Source organism: Perognathus longimembris, chromosome 6 (genome assembly GCF_023159225.1).
Source record: "Perognathus longimembris pacificus isolate PPM17 chromosome 6, ASM2315922v1, whole genome shotgun sequence".
Taxonomy (NCBI): Eukaryota; Metazoa; Chordata; class Mammalia; order Rodentia; family Heteromyidae; genus Perognathus; species Perognathus longimembris.
In genome coordinates this window covers 83,651,676-83,662,986 of record NC_063166.1, presented here as the reverse complement: position 1 = coordinate 83,662,986, position 11,311 = coordinate 83,651,676, and positions in this window count along the sequence as shown.

Genomic DNA, 11,311 nt, shown 5'->3' with positions numbered 1-11,311 from the left:
AAAACACAGGAGGTTAGCGATGGCAAACCCCAGAGGAAGCCCTCCAGACACTGGCAATCTGTTTTCATCAAGGGTGCTGGTATTCTCATGCAAAAGGATCAAGTCAGACCTTTACTAACCATATCTAGAAAAAGTAACGTACAACTCATCAAGCATTTAAACCTAAGAACTGAAACTATAAAACTCTTAGAAGTAAACACACAGGAGAGCTTCAAGACATTGGGTTTGGCAATGATTTCTTAATTATGACACCAAAGGTACGGGCAGCAAAGACAACTCAAACATCAGCAACACTGCAAACTTGGATCCTTCAAATGACACTACCAATGAAGCAAAAATGACAACGGATAGGGTGGGAGAAAATATTTGCAAATCATTTACTGAGAAAACATTAGTATCTGGAATACATAAATAATTCCTCAAACTGAATAACAACAAAATGGTCAAGGGTTGAATAGACTTTCCTCCAAAGAAAAAAACAAATGGCTGGTATAGAGATGAGAAAATGCCCAACACGACTAAGCACTAGAAAAAACACACACTACTCTGTGCCCTCTAGGATGGTTACTGTAATTAAAAAGAGAAAAGAAGACAAAAGGGAAAAAAAGCAAAGGAAAGAAGTGTTGGCCAGGGGTGGAGACACTGGAAACAGGGTGGACGGCTGGAGGAAGTGCAGGGAACACGGCTTTTCCTAGGAAGGCGGAGAGAAGCCCTACACGCCCCAGTGTTTACCTTTGCGTTATAAAGCCATGACTCTGAAAGCCATGACTCTGAAAGCTGGGGTGTGAGCAGACATTTTATGCCCTGTTTATAGCTGCACTATTCACTGCAGCCAGAAGGTATAAACAATCCAGGTATGTATAGATGGATAAATGGACAAAAAGTGGTATATACACATATATGTAGTATATATACATGTATAAATATATGTGGTATATATGGACTTGTATATATGTTGTGTATATGCATGTATATTGTATGTATTTGTGTGTGTGTGTGTGTGTGTGTGTATGTGTGTGATGATGATGATGACAAAGCCACACCATAAATGGGTCTTGGTTTTGTTAGGATCAATTCCACTCTTCTGAAGTCCTGAGATGGGTGGAGTTTAGAGGCAGAAAGTGGGATCATGGGTACTGGGCTGAGTGGAGGCCCAATGCGAAGCGGTGGTTAGCGCGGATACAGTTTCCGTTTGGGAAGGGCATAAAGCTCTACCTATGAATGGGACGGATGAGTGTACACAATGTAAACTTACTCAATGACACACGTCTCTTCTCTACCTAGACATTGCCAGGAGAAAGAAAAGAGAATAGAGGCCCTTTCGTTATAAGCCAGGTGTTTTTGTTTACTTGTTTGTTTGTGTTTTTTCCACTCCAGCCTGCTCTAGGCCTGCTGCGTCAGCTCTCCTTGAATGGGAAGAGATGGTGTGGATGGACAGTGGTCCGAACGCGCAGAACAAACATGCTCTTTCTCTAGGCCAAGCTTTGCAAACTATGCCAGCCCTGTTGGTTCTCCAGATCTTTGTCTAAATCAAAAGGAATCCAATCTCTCCAGCAGGCTTCTTTCCCTTTGTGAGCGTATTCACCCAACTTAGAAAATGTAAGGGTTTCTGCTGTGTGTGTGTGTGTGTGCGCGCGCACACGCGCGTGTGCTTGCTCACGTGCACGTACGTTTTAACAGCACCAAGGTCTTTGGGACAGCTTCTGCCTCTTGGTAAATTTTAATAGACATTAAAGATCTCTCTTAAAACATCTTGCGTCTTATTTGGAAGAAATCTTTTATTTGCTAACTTTGGAAAACATTTCAAATTAAAGGATTCTTTTGGTATTCCGATAAATTCAATGGGAAATTGTTCCAGAGAGTTGCCAGTGACAGGAAGCAAGATCCTATCCTGTCTGTGCATTTTAAAATTTGGCTGAACTATTCTATCTCATTCCCTTCGATCTCCTTGTAAAAGCTGACTCTCAGATCCGTGTTGACAAGGTTCATCCGGGGCCCTTGAGCCAACCACTAACTTGATTGGCTAGTTTCAAAACCTGGCACACTGAGCAATTGGACTTGCTGGGGTTTTTCTTTTTCCTGAATTGGCTAATAAAATTAATTGAAAATCATGTCTTTGTGTGTGACATTGAGGAAAACATAATTGTCTTGTCCTTTTGCAAGTTTGTGCATTTGCCGGGGGTGGGGGAGGTAGAGAGATGATTGGAAACTTACCTTAGAGGAAGAAAAGAAAATTCTGGGCAATGCAGAAATAACAAAACTAAAGGTTCAGTTGAGGACAAGTCCAGTGAGCTACAAGATGTTTAGATTTTATTTTTTTATTTTTTATTTTTTGCCATAGGTCCCTGTCCACAGGCGTCAAAAATCCTGGTGACTTTCTGGGAATCCCAAAAGCCTTGCGGGAAAAGGTTGGACGAGCTTTGCTTTTCATCTCTGATGTGACTGTGTTGAGTTGGGGCCTTTGTTCTGCCTCAACAATAGTCATGAATAAGATTTCACGGTTAGCAGGAGCCTCCGACACTTAGGGAAGCATGGGCCGGGTCTCAGGAGAAAACACTTACAGAAACCACTAAGGAGGCCAGAGGTTGTCTAAATGAACTTTGAGAAAGCATAGTTCTGGAAGACGCTGAGGAGTCTGTGGTGCCATGTACACTCCGAGCTGAAGGGGAGATGGGTGTGTGCTGAGCACGGAGCCTGGCCACACAGAAGAGGCCGAGTCCAGCCCGGAGGACCTCAGGGCTCGGCCTCACGGGACGGGGAGTGTCTGCCTCGCAAAGCCACGTGAGAAATCTTCACACTTGTGAGGCAGAGAAGGGAGGCCGTGCATGCGCTGACAGGAGCCAGGATCTGTTAGAGACAGCTGCGTACCTTCAGCAGAGAGCAAATCTGTCATGGCAAGAAGAATTCGAGTTTGGAGGGAGGGGGGGTAGTGATGGGAAGGGTGACATGGATCAAGATGCCTTGTACTCACTCATAAACTGTAAGATGAGACCCCTTTGTGCAACTACTTAATGACAACAAATTCATTAATTAAATGAAAACTAAAAGAAAGAGGCATTCTGAGGTCCAGATAAGCACGATTAAGAGGATAAGCAAACTTGTGCTTTCTTCAAAGGGCTCATTACTGAAGAATTAAAAAGACAAACAAGGGTGTGAATAGGAGAGAGAGAGAGAGAGAGAGAGAGAGGAAGTAGTCATGAAAAATTAAAAGACCCCTAGCAGATCAGCAGTGAATGGTGACTGGGGGCCTTGGATAAATGAGGTCAGTTTATCTGCTGGAAGGTTCCAGAAGGCAAATGGCTTGATCAATTCAACATCTGCAAATGAAGACGGCAAACTTCCTCGAAGTCATAAATAGAGGAAGGAACCAGATCCTAACTTTCCCATTTCGTTGCAATCCAGCTTCTTCTTCTTTTTTCTTTTTTTTTCTTTTCATGTTCTTATCCAAGCCACGTGGTACTTTGGTACTTTCCTCCAACGTGGGATGTCGTAGGTGTGTTTATACCAGAGGTTCTCAGTTGGAGTCCTTTGCTCCCTGGGGGACAGTTGACAACATTTGAATGCACCTTTGATTGTCATTGCCTCCTGTGTATGTGGGACATTGTGGCCAGAGATGTTGAAAAACGTTTTCCAGTGCATAATACAAAGAATCATCTTGCCCTATCGCTCGTGTGCCAAGATCAGGAGCCTTGGGCCACTGGGCCAAACATTTTGGAGCTTCCCAGGGGTCTAACAACAAACCCTCACTGAAAAATTCTTGGCACACTGGGCTCTGTGTATACTAGTTAGAGGGTACGAGCCCACGTCTCATACTGAGACAGAACAATTCACTGGCTCTACCAAATTCTACCCTTGGCGGTAATCTCTGTGAGTCAGGTGTCCTTGGTACTCTCATCTGAGCACCTGCTCACCTCCCAAACCCAAAACCCAGATAAGCCTCTGTGCTGCGTACTTGCTCCTTTGGCACCCATGGTCTGACCCAGGCAGAAGACATTCTGTTTCTCATCAGTGAGCTCCTTTGACTTTTCTATTGTCTTATAAACACTCTCTAGGGCTGGTTAAGTTCCTCCGGGATTCTAACTTCTCCTGGAAAATAGTGGCAAACATAAATACAGTTTGGACCTGGCATAAATTTAAAACTCCTGGCCCTGAAGCACATCCCCTGTGCAATGCTGATTCACACAGCTCTGATACTCGGCCCGGGGCTGAGAGGGTGTCTGGTTAGCTTTAGCGCATTTACAAGTCCTAAGAGATTGGGCCAGGCACTGTGCTAAGCTCACAGCTTCCTTTAGTCCTGCAATATAAAGAAGTAATTGGTTTTCTCTAATACCCATTTTTCTTCTGTGGTCCCCAATAGGCAGTAAGCTCTTCAATGATTAGGAAAACTTGACTTACGATGTTGGGATCATTGCAAAGAGCAAAAGGCAGATCACTTAGAACCATCACTACTTTTTCTTCAGCCAGACAATAAAACACTTATTTAAGTTCAATTGGACATTCACTAGAACTAAAAACCCAAGAAAACAAAAAGAGGCAGTCTGCAGCTCACAATGGTTCAATGATTTTTTTTTTTTTAACTTTGGCGAGATGAGTTCAGAAGAAACTATACATCAAGTCTCCAGACAATAGCTCTGTGTTGCACCTTCACTGCAGTATTGAATGGGTGGAGTCAGCTCTTCCACGTGTCCTCATGAAATGGCCTCTGTGTGGGGTGACACTGCCCAGCTGCAGGCGGGTGGGGGTGGTCCGGGCACTCGGGCTCACGGCAGGTCGTCCGGCGGAGCCAGGATGCTTTTCAGCTCAAGTGCATTTTTTAACTTAGGAAATCGACAACTCACCATGAGTTCGCTGGGATATCACCCAACCCAAGTCCAGGAGCGCCTCCCCCATCGGGTGAGAAGTAATCAGAACAACAGATAGGGAGGCCCTTCTGGCCTTGTATTCAAAAGCTCTCACATTGGTATCGAAACGCTATTTTAACGCTTGTCTGTTAATGTGTTTTGTGACTTCTAAGACTTGCACGATTGTAAGAGTTCCAGCATCTGGAGTGCTGGGACTTTGTCTTTGTACCTGCGTGTGTCCACAAGCCGTAGCCATGGACGGAGACCGGGGAGAGCCTGATGAGAAAGGCCGGTCAGGTCCTGCTGTCCTCATTTTGCACACAAGGAAACCAAGAAGGAGCCGTTTTGGAGGGCTCTTCCCGGGCAAGTTGGTGTTAGTCACGGTGGGGGACCCTCCTTGCCACGGAGTTCTCCTGAGCTGTCCTCCTGTTCGGAACGTGTCCCTCCTCTCATGCCTCACTGTCCTTGCTGCATGCTAACCCTAACACTCTGTCCCGTTGTCTGCTGGGCTGTTGATCCCTGGCTAGGAATTGCTACTTTGGCTTATCGTCTGGTTTCCCCCACACCCCCCTAGTAACCAACAGCTGGAGCCCTAACTCTGAGCAGAGAGATGAGCACCCAGAAGCCTCTGAACAAAGCAAAGCACATGGCAGTTTACTAGGCTGGAAGGTGAAGGTGCCGTCTCTGCCCGGACTGCTGATTCCTCAAGGACAGGAACTGGTCTGGTTCATCCTTGTCGGAAATAGACACTTTACCCTTACGCTTTAGCCTTCCCTAACCTCCCACCCAGATGACCCACTTGTCCAGTCCCCATGGACTTGCTCTGCGTTCTTCTAACCCCCCTCCAGGCATGTCATCATTGGGTCCTAGAAACAACGCTACAGAATTGAGGTCCTCGTGTCACTGAGAGCCTCGGCCCTTCGCAGGGTGTGGTGGGAGCACATCACCGCCGCCATCTCCTCCCGAACCTGTAAGCCTGGTTTCCTATAAGGAGAACCCCAGACACGCCTCAACTGAGAGTCTGTTCACAGGACACCTGAGGAGACCCCTGGAAATTCTCAAGGTCCTTGTTACCATTCGCATAGAAAGTGACACCAACAAGGCTCCGGTGCTGAAGGCTGGGCCTGCAGTCGGTGGGTCAAAGTGTTGAGCGGTGACTAGATCTGGACCACAGAAGCCTAGGGAGGCAGTGACCTCTAAACCCAACGCGGTGCCCTCCGTGGGGTCCCCAGTCAGTGCGGTGCCCTCCGTGGGGTCCCCAGCCAGAAGTGAAGTGCTGGAGGACCATCAGTGAGGTGTGAACACACCACGGGCCCCTGGTGGTTGGAAGGCAGCACTGTGGGCGCCATGTTGGGACAAGTTTGCGCAAGAAGGGGGCGACTGGGTGCACGTTTTGTGGGAGCTCCGTTCTACCTTGGCAGCTCTTTGTAAATCTGAAGTGACTTCAACATTTTAAAAATGGCTTCCTTTCAAACCATTTGCCAAGTAATAGATCCCTCTAAGGAAGGCACTGTGTGTGGGGGTGTGTACATGCACACGTGTGTGGCACACCTACTAGTGGATGGGCAAAAGGAGACCGTCCAGAGGAGTTCAAATCATCGGGCTCCTAACCCGATCACCAGTCTAGCCATTTCTCAGACGCTGCTCTAAGATGCCCCCGCTTACCCCGGGGCTCCCAGGAATGAGGTCACGAAGGAAGAGCTCAAAGAGGCCATTTCTCCGCTCGGAAGCGTGAGCGACCCGCGTGGCTTCGAGGGAAAGAGAGAAAACGAGGCTGCGGGGTCTGGGAGCCGCGCGCCTCCCGCGGTAACTGAATCACTGCAGCCCCCGCGGGGGAACGCGTCACCGGGCCGATTTAGAAGGATGGCGCCCAGACGCCTCCTCAGCACCCCCGGACGCCTCAGATGCCCGCGTGGGGTGAAAGGGGGGGGGGTTCCGAGTCGGTGGGGCCCGGGGGGCGGGAAATGGTCTGGAGTCACCTCTCACACCGTAAAGGCACCGAACCTTCTGCTCCTCTACAAAGAGTCAAAGGCCCACATCTGCTTCCAATCAGGGAGGCCAACGTTCCACCCCGGGCGCCACATTCTTACACATTCCCTTCACCGACTCTCGAAAGCCCGGGAAACGCACACTCCCTCTCAAGATCTGGGTCCTCTCGGGCCCCCTCCTCCTCGCTCTCTCTGTCTCTCTTTGTCTCTGGCTCTCTCTCTCTCTCTCTTTCTCTCTTTCTGACACCCCCTGCATTATCTCGGGGGGTTCCTCAGAGGCCCCCTCCGCCCTGGAGCTTGCATCTGTCCTCTGGCTCTCTCTGCCAGTGGCTTTCAGTTCTGGAACCTTCCAGGGCAGCACCATACCGGGCAGACTGCAAAGGATGCGACAGGCTAAGCCAGCCTCTCCGCGCTTCTTCTTGTTCTTCCTCCCGCGGCCGTGATCCGCCCTCCACATCACGGTTTGCCGGTGTCTCCCACCCCAGGCCGGCTTCACTGCTGTCCCAGGAACTGGTGGCCTCAGCAAGGGGGGGGGGGGCTGAGCAGGTTAGACTTGAACTCGCCACCGGGCGGCCTGCGCGGCTCTTCCACTCTCGTGTGGTCCACACTGGCCAGTGGTGTGATCATGTGACCTGGGGAACCGCCCTCACCTGCTGCTACACGGGGCCGCACTCTTGCCCTCTCCCTGTGACTTGAACGCCTTGTCACTTTCTTCATCTCTCTAAAAACCCAGACCGCCTCCGTGCTGACGCCGGTATTTTCAGGGCTGGGTCAGCTTTTGCTCACGTACTTATCCCTCTTCCGGTCCCTTGAAGCGCCGTGGAGGGTCCCACCAAATCGATGCGTGGGCTTCTGGAGGGGCGTACCTGTGTCAACGAGCCCCCAGGGGACAATGTCCACAAGTGGCCATGCCATCTGAGAGCAGAGACACAAACTAGCATCCCCACGGACCCGTGGGCAGACGTCCATTATCCAGCGCCCCTGGTCAAGACAATGGTCGCTACCCTACGGGCCCTCCAGGCTCCCTGCGAGACCGGAGCAAACAGCTGTACCTATACCTCAGCACGCAGGGCTCTGTGCATCGTTAGCTCCGAAGCACAGGGAATTATCACCGGCGAGGAAACAGAAGGTCAGGAAGGAAACCCATGTAACTGGAAAGATACTGATTTGCCTCTCATCCTGTCTCAAGCCTGATCCCGGGCCTAGGACCCCGACTCTGCCCGCCAGCCAGCAGCTGCGGGCTGGGAGCTGGGCACCTTGTCATAATCCGCTGTGCCCCCAGGAGCCCCAGTAATGCCACTTCCACAATAATCCACCAGAAACCAGAGCGATCAATGTGGGCTGAGATGAAGAGCGCTTCATCTGGCTTGAATTATGATGAAATCGGGGTGATGTTGATATTTTTCATGCTGTACGAGAACCACGATTATTTTCTTTTATTCATTTATTTTCTTTTTCTATCAACTGTAGCTACTAAATCCTCTTCGGTATAACCTTCCTGATCTCCTCAAAATTGCACAGGATGAGAAGGATTTGCTGGTTCCCAAGCTAGTGGGCTTTGCAGAGCTGGCTGCCCACAGATAGACAGACTGACAGACACAGATCGCCTGGGTGTCCACTCTTTGTGTATTTTGTCCATGATGGCTGGCTCAGTAGCAAAAGCTTGTCTCTGAGACCCCCCTGCCACCATCTTCACTAATTCCTTTCCGAGCTGGCTGCATCTGAAACCAACAGGGCCTGTGTCCTTCCAGCTGTGGGCCTTGTCCTCGACCTCTGGTTCTGACAGTAGCACTGAACAACAGCACCGGAAGAAGACCTTGCAGTTGAGTCCGGCCTCAGCATCCTTCCATGCTTGCTTTCTCTCTGGGGCTTCCTTTAAAGACCTCTCGGGCTCTCCGGGCTGCTGATTGGGCAGCTAGGGATGGATCACCCCTCCCCCGGATGACTGACAGCCACATTTGACGGGCCCTTCACCCGGCAGGCACCAAGGTAGCACTGACAAATGACTGCTTTCAGCAGACCACTCATCGGTGCAATCCCAGAGCTCTCTGTGAGGCCCAGCAGACTTTGTGACTCCATTTTGAGATGGGAGGAGGGTTCTGCGGGCAGTGTGGCCACCCTCCTCCTGGAAGACGGGGGGGGGGGGGGGAGGGGGGAGACAACTAAAAGCAGGTGAAACCGCTCTGTGAAGTCTTAGGTAGCTATTAGAATAAGCAAGACAAGCACCCAGCAACATGGCTGGATCTTCACTGAGTAGGAATCAAGGGGAAAAAAAACAAGGAACAGGACAAGATAAAAACAAAACCATTCATTTAGGTTGGAACTTATACAAAAAAGTTCATTTGTGGTGATAGAAGTTAGAGAACTTCTGGGTGGAGGAGGTAGTAATGGACTAAAAGCAGCATGAGAGAACATTCTGGAAGCTGAAGGCTTTTGTATTTTTATCTGAGTGAAGGCTCTGCCTATAGATGAACAGAGTGTGAAGGCTCATATCTATGATTCTAGCTACTGGGGAGGCAAAGGTCAGGAGGATCTTGAACTTAAAAAGAAAAAGAAAGGAAGGAAAAATAGGAAGGAAGGAAGGAGAAAGAAAATAGTTTCTAAGTCACCCTTCTTAACCAATAAAAATCTAGACATCATTGCATGTGCTTGGCATCTCAACTACATGGGAAGAACAAATAGGAAAATCAAAATTCAGTCCAGTGAGGGCGGAAAACAAGAGCCTACTCGAAAAATAACAAAAGCAAAAGGAAATGGAGGCTGGGTTCCAATGATAGAGTGCCTTTTTAGGCAAGCCTTGAATTCAAACCCCAGTAATATCAGAGGAAAAAGTAAAGAGTGTGGTGGTGGGGGGGGGGCACTTTAAACTCACCTGTGCAATAATAAAAATGACCTATGTGTATGGTGATCACTCTAGCACTGCAAAACGGCTCTACTCCATTAAGATGAAGAGAAGAGTCAGGCAGGCTCATTCCTCAAAGCTGGGCCTGGGCCTCTGCATTCTCCGAGGCCAGTTCTGAAAAAGATTGAATGAGTTTGGGAAGGCAATAAAAAATGTTAAATATTAATGTCTCTTTTCCCCTAGGCTTCTGATTGAATCTGGGGTGTTTATCCGTGATCTGAAGTCTGATAGTAATGAAATCAAATCCCTTTGCTTTTCTTGATGGTTCTACCCAGGGCAAAAACTTCATTCCACACAGTTGTCAAAGTTAAATTCGTGGAGTATATAACAGGGCCTTGTAAATTGCAAAGCATTATGCAAATGGAGTAAGATATTATCTTCATCCTTGTGTATGAAGGTCTCTAGTGGTATTGATGATTTTTTATTTGACAAAGATCTATGCTTTTTCTGTGCTGAATTAAGTCACTTATGCTAATAAAACAAAGAAATCCAGTTGCCAGTGCCTCAGAAATAATCTCATTTCTTCCCATGAATTCTAATGTGACTTTCCTCTTGTCTCCTATTTTTCTTTTTAACTGGAAAATGAAAACAGATAAGGTGCCGGATCTGTGGAGCAGTTTGAACCCAAAAGAAGAAATGGCTCATAGATGAGAGAGAGAAAAGAAAGAGAGAGAAAGAGAGGAGGAGGAGGAGGAAGGAGAGTGGAAGGGGAGGAGGGGAAGAGAGGAGGAGGAAAGAAGAACAAGAAGAATAAGAAGAACAAGGTGGAGAGGATGAGGAGCTAAAAAGAAAGAGAGAGAGAGAGAGAGAGCATGCACAGTTTTTGCTTGGTCTTAGAGCATATCTCCAGATACAAGCCACTTGAATCATCTTTTTGATTAAACAAGACAAAGTGGGACAGATTTGTGCTCACTGGAACAACGTGTCCGCTTGTCCTTCGGTGTACCCGCTTTCTTTCTACGTGTTGGGTAGCCCCACCATGGTCAACCAAGGCAGAGACTTGCCTAATCGTTGGGAGATTTCTGCAGATGGTCAGTCATAGACTTCCTCTGCGAGCGACTTTCAGCCTCTGAGTTGCTCTCAGGTGCGAGTGAAGATCGTGAAAACAAACTTCAGAAGCTTGACTCATTTTCCAAGCCCTAACTCTCCACCCACAGGGCTGGCGCGGTGCCCTGGGTGGCCAATGAACGGGCTCTTGGGGGATGTGGCAGTCGGTAGCTTCTTCCTGTCTGTCACGGAGCTTCCTGGCCGGGCCCTCTGTGCACACCAACCCCGGCCTCCTCCTCTAGCAAGCGTCCTAGGTTCCCTACAGGAAGCCCGTGGTGGGAACGCACACCCCGGTGTGGGGCAGCAGCCAGGTTTAAAGGCCAGCTCGCTTTATTGCATGGCCTCAAACGAGTCCCCAAATCTTTGTATGCCTCCCTTTCTTCCCCTATAAACTGGAGTTGCTCTGGGAGGGGAAGTAAACATGGGAAAGATTCGCTGGATGGTTCTCAGGTGGGATCTGGGGTTTCAGGACCATTTGCACAGCCGTGCTAAGGTGAAGCCTGCTTTTGACAGCCAGGTTCTCTCGGGGCTCC